Below are 13,205 nucleotides of genomic sequence, written 5' to 3'. Positions count from 1 at the left end.
GCAAAGCTCAATGTTATATACAAATTCACCAACAACCCCATTGTTGATCAACGACTCAGTATAACAGGAGAATACTGAATATCTTGATGATTTTATATAAAGGATATCACTTTAATATTGAGGGGTGCCGCAACAACAACTTCTCACTCAACATCAGTAAAACTAAAGAGCTGATTGTTGACTTTAGGAAGGAGGAGGGGGAGAGAAAATGCACCATTCATATGGGGGGGAATCAATGGTAGAGAGAGTCTGTAGCTTTAAATTCTGAGGAAATTAACAAATAGGAAGACCTTTCCTTGGCTCAGCACATAGACGCAATCACAAAGAAGGTGCACCGGCATCTTTACTTTCTTTATACGTTAAGGAATTTCAGCATGTCACTGAACATGCTAACAAATTTCTATAGATGTACTCTTGAAAATCTCCTGTTTGGTTGCTCACAGTCTAGTACAGGAATTCAAATGCACAGGAACACAAGAAGCTGCAGGGAACTGTGGACTCATTCCGTACATCACAGGTGCATCACTCCCCTCTACTGGTGTAGCAGTCCTCTATCCTAGTAGGTACTGCCTCAGGAAAGCAACACATCATCAAACACAACACAAAGAAGCAGCATCGATGGAAAAGAGTAAAGTCGATGTTTTGGGACTTGGGGCTCAGCCTGAAACATTGACTGTTTACTCTTTTCCACAGATGCTGCCTGGCCTGCTGAGTTCCTCCAGCATTTTCTGTGTATTGCTTTGGATTTCCAGCAGCTGCAGATTTTCTCTTGTTTGTGATCTGTCATCAAAGATCCGCACCCTGTGGGCCATGCCATCTTTTAGCAGCCATCAGGATAATTACCAGGATGTTGCTTCAATTATAGAATATGCTTAATGAGAAAAGGTTCGGCAGGCTGGGGCTTTTCTTTTTGGAGTGAAGGAGGAAGAGACGTGACTTGATAGAAATGTATAAGACGACAGGAAGCACAGATAGAGTGGGCAGCCAGTACCTTTTTCCAAGGGCAGAAATGGCTAATATAAGAGGGTATAATTTTAAAGTGATTGGGCAGAAGTATTGAGATGTAGGACATCAAAGATAGGTGTTTTTTGAACACAGAGAGTGGTAGGTGCCGGGAACACACTGCCAGGGGTGACTTAATATTGTAACAGAAACAAATAAGTTAGGAACATTTAAGAGACTCTTAGATAAGCACATGGATGAAAGAAAAATGGAGGGCTCTGTGGAAGGAAAGGGTCACATTGACTTTGGAGTGGTTATACTGTTTATCTGACGCTATGTACCTGTGATACTGCTTCTGTTTATCTGACGCTATGTACCTGTGATACTGATTGTTTATCTGACGCTATGTACCTGTGATACTGATTCTGTTTATCTGACGCTATGTAGCTGTGATACTCTGTTTATCTGACGCTATGTACCTGTGATAGATTCTGTTTATCTGACGCTATGTACCTGTGATACTGATTCTGTTTATCTGACGCTATGTACCTGTGATACTGATTCTGTTTATCTGACGCTATGTAGCTGTGATACTGATTCTGTTTATCTGACGCTATGTAGCTGTGATACTAATTCTGTTTATCTGACGCTATGTACCTATGATAGATTCTGTTTATCTGACGCTATGTACCTGTGATAGATTCTGTTTATCTGATGCTATGTACCTGTGATAGATTCTGTTTATGTGACGCTATGTACCTGTGATACATTCTGTTTATCTGATGCTATGTACCTGTGATAGATTCTGTTTATGCGACACTATGTACCTGTGATAGTTTCTGTTTATCTGACGCTATGTACCTGTGATAGATTCTGTTTATCTGACGCTATGTACCTGTGATATTGCCACGAGTTGGTTCTTTGTCGTGCCTGTGCATACATGTACCTGTGTATTTTTTTTATTAAACAAAATATACTTTATTCAAAAATAAATTTAGGTACAATAAACCATTCAATGACTCTCAGTCCTTTCAAATGTTTCCATTACATTCTTTACATTCTCACACTTCTGTCACCCAGGTGGCACTCTGTTATTCCATATTTACATACAGTGGTTTAGGGGTATACACCCCGCCACCCACCCCTCAACTCCCACGGGAGAAGGACCCTAGACTGTGGTCCTTCCCCACCGGGCCTTTGCGGTGGCTGCACCGAGTTTGAGTGCATTTCTCAGCACGTACTCCTGCAGCCGAGAATGTGCCAGTCTGCAGCATTCCCCCACGGACATCTCCGCGTGCTGGTAGACCATCAAGTTTCGGGCCGACCAAAGAGCGTCTTTCACCGAATTGATGATCTGCCAGCAGCACGATGTACCTGTGTATATTACAATAAACTCAACTCTGTATGTTTTTCATCTTACAGAGAAACTGCTATAGAATGTAACTTTTCAATAGTCCCTAGTCCACTAAATTCAAACACTCCTTTTATATAGGGGGAAAGAAAAAAAGTTCCAGATTTCTCCAAAATTATGTGAAGAGCTTTGAGCCCCTGAGCCTCTTCATTCATTCAATGAAATAATGCCACTTTCAAATCCATCCATTTGCCATGTTCATAAAAAAACAACCACCTTCTCATTTAAATAATTGCGTGCACGAACACCTGTGATTCCACACTTTTACCATCCTCACTTTCCATCTGAGTGGCTGTGAAATTTAAGGGTACACCTCAGAATCACTGACATAAATCATGAAACTTGTTGTTTTGCAGCAGCAGTACATTGCAATACATAATATTAAAAATACATAAATTACAATAAGAAAGATATAGTACCATGCAAAAGTATTAGGTACCCTAGATTTTTCCATAGAGTTTCAGATAGTCTCCATTGAGCCCTGATCTCAATATCATTGAAGCTCTCTGGGGTTACCTGGAGAGACAGAAGCAAGCAAGACAGCTGAAGTCTGCAGAAGAACTGTGGGAACTTCCGCAAGATCTTTGAAAAAAAATTATTAGCCGATTTTCTTATAAAACTACACAACAGTGCAGTGAAGAAAATTGATGCAGTTTTAAAGGTGGTGGGGGTGGAAATCACACCAAATATTGGTTTGTTTTAGCCCCTTACTGTTTAGTACACTTTATAATAATTTTTGATACTTTATTTAGAAACTTTTCATTTATTTAATTTTGGAAGCATCTTCATTTTATCGATTTTTTTATATGTACCTAAAAATTTACACAGCACAATACACACACACACACACACACACACACACACACACACACACACACACACACACACACACACACACACACACACACACACACACACACACACACACACACACACACACACACACTATATATAAAGGGGGTCTTTTCAGGTTGGCTGCCGGTGACTAGTGGTTTTCCTCAGGGGTCGGTATTGGGACTGCTGCTTTTCACATTGTTTGACAATGATTTGGATAATAGAGTTGATGGCTCTGTGGCAAAGTCTGTGGTTGATACAAAGATAGGTGGTGCAGTAGGTGGTGCTGAGGAAGCAATGCAATTGCCGCAGAACTTAGACAAATTGGAAGAATGGACAAAAAGAAGTGGCAGCTCGAATATACTGGGAAATGTGTGATAATGCATTCTGGTAAAAGGAACAATAAATAGGGAGAAGGTTCAAGTAGTAGAGGTGCAGAGAGACTTGGGAGTCCTCATGCAAAATTCCCAGAAGGTTAATTTACAGGTTGAGTCTGTGGTAAAGAAGGCAAATGCAATGTTGGCATTTATCTCAAGGGGAATAGAATATAAAAGCAAGGAGATAATGCTAAGCCTTTATAAGACACTAGTCAGGCCGCACTTCGAACTGAAGTATTGTCAACAGCTTTGGGCCCTGCATCTCAGAAAGGATATGCTGTCATTGGAGAGAGTCTAGAGGAGGTTTACGGGGATGATTCTGGGAATGAAGTGGTTAACATATGAGGAGTGTTTGGCAGCTTTGGGCCTGTACTCACTGGAATTTAGAAGAATGTGGGGGGGGGGGGAGATCTCATCGAAACCTACCGCTTGTTGAAATGACTAAATAGGGTAGATGTGGAGAGAATGTTTCCTATGGTGGGGGTATCCAGAACTAGAGGGCACAGCCTCAAAACTGAGAGGCAACCTTTCAAAACAGAGGTAAGGAGGAATTTTTTTTTAGCTAGACAGTAGTGAATGTGTGGAATGCTCCACCACAGACTCTAGAGGAGGCCAGTTCCCTGGGTATATTTAAGGCGGAAGTTGATCATTTCCTGATTGGTCAGGGCATCAAAGGATATAGCGAGAAGGCAGGTGTACGGGGTTGAGTGGGATCCGGGATAACCACAATGGAATATGGAGCAGATTCAATGGGCTTCTTTCTTTCTTCTTTCTTTCTTTCTTTCTTTTTTTTCCCTCTTTTTTCTTTTTTTTTAGACAGGGATGTTAAGGGGGGAAGGGTTAAGGGGAGGGGGAGGGCTAATATTAATTTTCATTACACTATTATTCTATACATTATATGCAATTCTCTTAAAAAATTAATAAAAATATATTTTAAAAAATAATAATTATGCTTTAAATGTATGAGCTTTGATTTCCCTGATGGTTTATCACATGGAAGCTTGCTGAATGCCTTCAAGCAGGGACTTGTTACTTATTTTCTTTTTTATTTGTCTTTATGTCTCTGGACGTTTTCTCAGTTCACACTTATATTGTAGTTTTGATCTTATGGTGAAGGCTTTCACAGACCAAGTCAAATCCTTTACCGTGTACCACCCATGCTCTTCACGTGAGGTTTTACCCAGTTGCTTACCCACTATCTGCCTTATCCTCCTGAAGTCATACAACAAGATCTGAGAATTTTGTAAATTTACTCTGTTGGTGCTCCTTTTCAAAGTCACTATTGTATTACTCATTAAATCTGTTTTTTTACCTGTTCTGGAACACAGAAATATTCAGGAAACATAAGGGAATTTTTATATTTCTGAGAACTTATTCTTCCCAACTTGCATTAAAAATCAGGTATTTCATTTAAGCAATTCCATTCAGCAATAACTTCCTAACTGTTAAATTTATACAGTTGTTACTTTTGCTGCTATCACCTTTGGGGGCACTCCTTTATTTTCATGGATGGAAGAAAAAGCATCTCAGGATGTATACTGCATACATTAAATATAGCTTTGAAAGCTGGAGGAAATCTATGTGCTCACCAGAAGAATATAAAAACTTTCTTATGGAGGAAGCTGGAATTGAACTCCGACACCCTGAGCTGTATAGCATTGGGCTAACCGCTACACTATCATAATAAGTATGGTATTTAAAACATATCAATTTACACAATGTTACCTTGCACATACTATTTGCACATTTATTCTGCAAACTCTAGAAAAATCAAGAGCATTTTCTAGTTCACAGGCTCTGTAGATATTCTAAATAGTTTGATGCAAATTTTAGCTGATTAATATAAATCCAGTTGTACAGTCTTTTGCACCAAACAGTAAAATACAGGATTCAGAAGTATGATCACATGTAAAATTACATTTTTTGGTGATTTACAATGACAATAGCTACCAGATATTCAATGGATTAACAGCTTACATATTATGTTATTTGTGGTACCTGGCTAAAGTAGCACTGGCATGAAGATAGTTGAACATTAGCTATAAATTGATGGTCATTGTGGTTCCAGCTGTGAAAGTAACAGCTTGCAACCCACTATTCCATCACAAAAGATGAGAATCAGATAAAATCAGGTTTGATGTGAGAAATAGACCTTGGATTCTGGAAGATATAAAGCCACTATATCACTTAGGATAGTGAGCCTTCTCTCCATTATCCCAACGACATTTGTCTTCTTCCCCATCCACAATCTTATGAAGACATGTTTCTAATCTTATGAAGACACACTTCTGATCTTACTTTCCCAGCTCAGAGAGGTACAATGTTTCCTTTTAACTGCTTTTAATTGATGGCCACAGAAGTCCAAAATGCTTTTGCAAAGAAGTCCTAATGTCAAGTCCCAGACTGAGATGGTAATTGCTTCTCTTAATCCAGATGCTGTCTGGCCTGCTGAGTTCTTCTAGCATATTGTTTTTTTTTTTGTTATTATTAATGCTTTTCCAAAGGTTAATTCCTTGATTTCCTTCTCTTCCTTTAGATGTACCACAGCAAGACATCAGCTGGGGAACCAGTGGACATCTGGCTAAACAACCAAAAAGGAGAGAAACTGGGCCCCAGCTGTTAGCTTATTGTTAACTTAGCTACAAACCCCAGAGAGCTAGAAACCCTCAAATAAGAGTTTAAAGCAATGTTTTTTTTCTAGTTTGGACAGAGGTATGAAATTACTGGTTTAGACTTCAATTCCTGGGTACTTTGTGGTTTTCCCTTTTCATCTTACCTTTTAACCAACCTAATATTTAGAGTAAAAGAAAACTCCAGCATAACAACATGTTAATTGGCCTTTGTGATCAGGCACTGGGGCTGAAATGTGATTACCAGACCACTTAAAAAGGTAATTTGATGGCAGTCATTACAGATATTGACACTGAACATTTATTATTGATAATCAGAAGGGAAAGGAAAACCCAGCCTTATAAAATGTACTCAGCCAAAACATTTGGAAAATTAATGAGCAACATTTGTCTGAAGTCTCATTTTTTTTACAGGACAGGAGTTATTTTCTATCACAGTCAATCTAGATTACTCAAGCTTTCATTACCCTAAGACAGCAATTCCTTACATTTATTCTTTCATGACATCTGTGCAAACCATTTGTCATACTTAATGCAGCTATCAATCATTGCTTATTGGACAGTACTGAACTTAAAAACCTAGAATTAATGGGCATAAAAACTTGGAAATCTACAATTAAGCGCACTAGAAAATCAAAGCATGGCTTTTAATGGTAGTACAAAAAAGGAGATCAAGTCTGCCTGATTTTTACAACAGAGCTTATGAGAAAAAAGCTCAACATTAAACAGGCATCAGACAGAAAAGATACAGTGAGCATGGGGGTGGGACAGAGGAGGGAGTTAATTCCAGCAGTCAAATTAGAAGTTTAATTAAAAATATTCTTTCCATCTTTATTTAAAATGTAGTCAGAGCATGTGGTCTACTAGGTCTATTTGTAGGATATGATTATTCAGATCGAGAGGATTACTAGAGGGAGACTTAAGGCTATCTGCTATTTGAACGTGTGCATCAGTTAGATAAGTTTAATCATGTCTTATTTAGATTGCCAAGGATGAGTACAAAATGGAATTTAACTTTTGAAGATTTAGTGTGCATTAATCTTCTTTCATATCAAACATTTGCCTTTTTCCAACTAATGATCATTCCGCTCTTGCACTATTTGAGGAGATAATATATTGAATTATTGGTAATTGAGCATTAGTCTCAAAGTGTCAGAAGGAAAACTGTCCAATGGCAAGGCAGTATATTTGGTTCCTTGTCAGCTAACGCTAAATTTATTATGTTCCTGAACAATAGAACACTGACTGAACAATGTTGCACCTTGAGGAGAAGGGAACCAACATCATCTGGCAAATTCCAATTCAACAGTCCTCTCTGCCCGTTAATTACAAAGCTGCAACCTACTATGAAATCCTCTAACATCATCCTTCTAATACAAATATTCACAAAACAAAAACTAATTTCATCAAGTTCGACACAGCTGCAATGCAATTTCAGCTAACGTGACTGTATTTCCTCACATTTGGTTCATGTACTTCATAAAATCTGGGGAACATGTAGGAATTTAAATTTGCCAATTTTGGGAAGGGCATATCAATATTTCCTTAGTGTTGTTATGGCAAATATGAGCAAGCACATGCACATTTCCAAATTCACACTTCTGTAAACAATTGTTGAGGGGGCTGCAGATGTCCACCCACCCAACCGCGGCTTGTGCAAGTCATTGAATGAAATGATCTAAACTTTGTTTTACTTGTGTGTGGTCCAGGATCAAAATCAATAATGGCTGTTAGTATTATTGGAAAATGCCAGTAGTCTAATTTTGCTCAGAATGATATATAAATGTGAGTGAGTGTGAGAGAGAGAGAGAGAGAGAGAGAGTGTGTGTGTGTGTGCGTGTGTGCGTGCGTGTGTGCGCGCGCGCGTGCGATCCTGCAGGCACATGGAAGCCACAATAAGGACACAAGGAAGGCTGCAACATCTACGTACCTCAAAAGAGTGAGACAGGTCCTAAAAAGCTAACTGAATGGGAAGAACAAGATCAGTCAACAACACATTCGCCCTGCCAGTCATCAGATACCTAGCTGCGACAGTGTGCTGGCCAAGGAACGAACTGGAAGTCACTGATATTAAGATCCGGAAACTACTAACAATACATGGAGGATCCCATCCAGAGTTCAACGTCGAGCAACTATACAACCACCTGAATAAAGGGGGATGGGGACTTGGAAGTGTCAAGGCCATAAATGCAAAACATCCATGAGTTTGTCAGGAAGAGGGCCCCTAAGGACAAACTGCTAGGAGAATACCTCAGACAGCAAGTAGGGAATATGGAAATGGAAGTGGGTGAAGCAGAGCCAGAGGACCAGAAGCCATGGCAAATCAAGCCATGGGATGGGATGTACCATTACTAGATATCTGAGGAGACTGATATAAGAAAGCCCTACCACTGGCTGGAAATGGCAGGGCTGAGGGACAGCACTGAGGCACCGTTCATGGCTACGCAAGAACATGCACTGAGCACAAGGGCGATAGAAGCAGGGGTCTATCACACCAGACAAGCCCCAAGATGCTGACTGTGCAAGGAATCCACTAAACCATCCAGCACATAGTAGCAGGGTGCGAGATGCAGGCAGAGACAGCAGACACTGAATGTCACAACCAAGTTGCAGGAATTGCGTACAGCAGCATCTGTGCTGAGTATGGATTGGACACTCTCAAGTCAAATGGGAAATATCTGAGAAGGTAGTGGGGAGTGACAGAGCTAAGAACCTCTGGGACTTCCAAATACAGATTGATAAGCAGGTACTCCCAACGAATCAGACATAGTAATACTGGGACAAGGAACAGAAGAAAGCAGTAGTAATAGCTGCGGCAATCCCAAATAACAGTGACGTCAGAAAGAAAGAATATGAGAAGCTGGAGAAATACCAGGGCTTGAGAGAGCAGATAGAAAGGATGTGGATGGTTAAACCAGAGTAATCCCGGTGGTGATAGGAGCACTTGGAACTGTGACACCTGGACTGGGAGAGTGGGTCCAACAAATCCCGGGAACAACAACTGGGACGATTAGCACATTCACATTTAAAGAGAATCTAGGTAAATAGACATAATAGAAATAAATTGAAGAGTACCTTAATATGGTATATTGAAGCAACATTGGATTAGCAGCAGTATGTAGAGATTCATGAGGAGTTGAAGAATTAGAGGAACATATTTGGAGAGGGTGAGGGTGTTTCCTGGATTAGGGAGCATTAGCTATAAGGAGAGGCTGGACACATTTGGAATGCTTTCTCTAGCATGCCAGGGGCTGAAGAGTGACCATTTGGAAGTATTTTCAATCATGAAAGGCCTAGATTGATGTACCGTAGATTCCGGATTTTAAGCCGCTACTTTTTTCCCACATTTTGAACAGCTTTGAACTCTGTGGCCTTTAATACAGAGCGGCTAATACATGTTTTTTTTTTCATGCCGCCTCGTAAACATTTTGCCTCGTAACAGTAGACCAATAAAATTGATGAGTAGTTCACAGAGGTCCAATGAAATTGTACGATAAATCAAGCGCACTTTCACAATTAAATTATTGTAAATCAGTCATTTGTACTCACCCTCATCAACATGGAAAACACTCGAAGAAAAGCATTGTGCTGCCTTTATGGCAGTTATTTAGTTTATAATATTTTCGCTTAGTAATTCATTTTCTAGTTAAAGTTAGAAGAGTTTTAACTATATTTGTTTTCTGTACTACATCGCGGGATGCTATGATGTCACACCCGGTTTCGCCGCGTCTTGTGGGAAAAATGCCGGTTTGCGATAAACGGGAAGGCGGGGGTCGAGCGGCGGAGCGAAAACGCTGCTTTTAAGTTAAAGGCGATCAATAACTTTTCCTGGTAGGCTGCAGTATATATATTTTTTACCAGTCATTAGGAGATTTTGGAATGTTGTTCAGTAAAGAAGTATACGCAACGTATATTTAAAAGTAGCCGCGTTACGGGCACGGTTCGAAAAAAAGCATTTGCAATATGTATTTGTTTTTGTTACCATATGGATTTAATTAAAAGTTAAAAAATCCTCACGTGTAATATCTTTCTGTGTAAATATCTCATATTACAACGTGGGACACCTGCGGCCGAAAATCCGGTGCGGCCTAAAATCCGGTGCGGCCTTTACAAGTAAAAAATTGATTTTATTTCTAAAATTAGAGCCAGCGGTTTTTAATCAGGTGCGCTCTGTAGTCCGGAATCTACGGTAGTCTTTTACCAGATGCAACTTTCAAATATTGGAGAACACAAGGGTGAAAGGGGAGAAATGGCAAGTCTTTTTATAGAGTGCATGGGATGTGCTTGGAATATGCCACAAGGGAGGTGGCAGACACTGATAATGAAAGCAATGCTTACAACAGCCACGCGAACAGGCAGGGTGTAGAGGGATAGAGACCATATGCAGGCAGAAGGCATCATGGTTAGCATGGGCGTGATAGCCAAAGAACCTGTCTGTGTTGTACTGTTCTATGTTCACAGGGATGAGTGGAGCGAAGGACCTACTCTCGTGGAAATCCCTCAAATGTTCATCCAGAAGAACGATCATTGATTAGAGGTGCTTCACAAAGAGAGGTGAGACAAGATAATCTATACTTTTATAACCGTATGTCACTGACCAGCGGTGCTGTTGTACGAAAGACCTGTACTCAACAACTAGCATCACCTCAAGCCAAACTCTTTCAATGAGCTGCAACACTGACATCCACCCATCTTTGTGAAATCTTGGCCAGATGGATCCTGTTTACAAAAATAAAGACAATTATCACCCAGACAATCTTCTCCCAATTTTCAGCAAAATGTTGGAAGCTGTCATTAACAGTATTATAAGCAGCACCTTCTCATCTATAACCCACACAAGCAGGCGCGTGACGTCAGCCAGTAGAGCAGGAAAAGTTTAAAAAGGCAAGGAATCTTCAGCGGTTTTAGATTTGAAGCAAGAAGGCTGCGAGTAGATCGGCAAAGTAATTCCAGAGCGAAGGCATTTACTAATTGGGGTACAGAGAGGCAAGACTGCGCAGGCGCATGATGTCAGCCAGTAGAGCAGGAAAAGAAGACCGCCGTATCCAGCAGGCAGCAGAGAGATAGGGCTTTGGCTCAAACATGGCTTAGGCGGTAAAGGGATGAGGCGAGGAAGGTTATAGGCAGGTGGTCACATCGGGGCCTGGGGAGACAGACAAGTGGGTCACAGTCAGGAGAGGGAAGGGGAAGAGTCAGGTACTAGAGAGTACCCCTGTGGCTGTACCCCTTGACAATAAGTACTCCTGTTTGAGTACTTTTGGGGGGGGGACAGCCTACCTGGGGGAAGCAACAATGCCCATGCCTCTGGCACTGAGTCCAGCCCTGTGCCTCAGAAGGGTAGGGAAAGGAAGAGGATGGCAGCAGTGACAGGGGACTCTATAGATAAGGGGGTCAGACAGGCAATTCTGTGGACTCAGGAAAGAAACACGGATGGTAGTTTGCCTCCCAGGTGCCAGGGTCTGGGATGTTTCAGATCGCATCCACTATATCCTGCAGTGGGAGGGAGAACAGCCAGAGGTCATGGTGCATATTGGTACCAATGACATAGATAGGAAAAGGGAAGATGTCCTGAAAACAGACTACAGGGAGTTACGAAGGAAGTTGAGAAGCAGGACCTTAAAGGTAGTTATCTCGGGATTACTGCCTGTGCCACGTGACAGTGACTATAGGAATAGAATGAGGTGGAGGATAATTGCGAGGCTGAGGGATTGGAGCAGGGTGCAGGGATTCAGATTTCTGGATCATTGGGACCTCTTTTGGGGCAGGTGTGACCTGCACAAAGAGGACGGGTTGCACTTGAATTCGAGGGAGACCAATATCCTGGCGGGGAGGTTTGCTAAGGCTACTGAGGAGAGTTTAAACTAGAATTGTTGGTGGGTGGGAACTGAACTGGGGAAGAAACTGGGGAAGAGGAGGTTGGCTCACAAATAGAGAAAGCTTGGAGACAGTGTGTGAAGGACGATAGGCAGGTAAGAAAGAAGGGACGTGCTCAGACCGACGGTTTGAGATGTGTCTGTTTTAACGCAATGAGTGTTGTGAACAAAGCAGATGAGCTTAGAGCATGGATCAGCACTTGGAGCTATGATGTGGTGGCCATTACAAAGACTTGGATGGCTCAGGGACAGGAATGGTTACTTCAAGTGCCGGGTTTTAGATGTTTCAGAAAGGACAGTCACGGCTGCAGAAAAGGTGGATGCCATGGAGGGATTGTTTACGGAGTCTCCTTGGGTGGAGGTTAGGAACAGGAAGGGGTCAATAACTCTACTGGGTGTTTTTTCTAGGCCGCCCAATAGTAACAGGGATATTGAGGAGCAGAGGGAAACAGATCCTGGAAAGGTGTAATAATAACAGAGTTGTGGTGGTGGGAGATTTTAATTTCCCAAATATCGATTGGCATCTCCCTAAAGTGAGGGGTTTAGATGGGGTGGAGTTTGTTGGGTGTGTTCAGGAAGGTTTCTTGACACAATATGTAGATAAGTCTACAAGAGGAGAGACTGTACTTGATTTGGTATTGGGAAATGAACCTGGTCAGGTGTCAGATCTCTCAGTGGGAGAGCATTTTGGAGATAGTGATCATAAGTCTATCTCCTTTACAATAGCATTGGAGAGGGATAGGAACAGACAAGTTAGAAAAGTGTTTAACTGGAGTAAGAGGAATTATGAGGCTTTCAGGCAGGAACTTCGAAGCTTAAATTGGGAACAGATGTTCTCAAGGAAAGGTATGGAAGAAATGTGGCAAAAGTTCAGGAGATATTTGTGTGGAGTTCTGCATAGTTACGTTTCAATGAGACAGGGAAGTTATGGTAGGGTACAGGAACTGTGGTATACAAAGGCTGTAGTCAATCTAGACAAGAAGAAAAGAAAAGCTTATGAAAGGTTCAGAGAGCTAGGTAATGTTAGAGATCTAGGAGATTATAAGGCTAACAGGAAAGAGCTTAAGAAGGAAATTAGGAGAGCCAGAAGGGGCCATGAGCAGGCCTTGATGGGCAAGAAAGCCACAAGGCATTCTAC

At 41.3% G+C, this 13,205-nt stretch overlaps 1 protein-coding gene across 8 annotated transcripts in view; it reads right to left on the bottom strand.

The window, feature by feature from the left end:
* Window positions 1-13,205, bottom strand: part of ppfia4 (PTPRF interacting protein alpha 4) — a 682,729-nt gene that overhangs the window by 227,849 nt on the left and 441,675 nt on the right. The window lies entirely within an intron of this gene.

The sequence above is a fragment of the Hemitrygon akajei genome, chromosome 27 (genome assembly GCF_048418815.1).
Source record: "Hemitrygon akajei chromosome 27, sHemAka1.3, whole genome shotgun sequence".
Classification (NCBI taxonomy): Eukaryota; Metazoa; Chordata; class Chondrichthyes; order Myliobatiformes; family Dasyatidae; genus Hemitrygon; species Hemitrygon akajei.
Note: the sequence above shows the minus strand (reverse complement) of the source record. Positions and strands in the feature narration are given on the sequence as shown.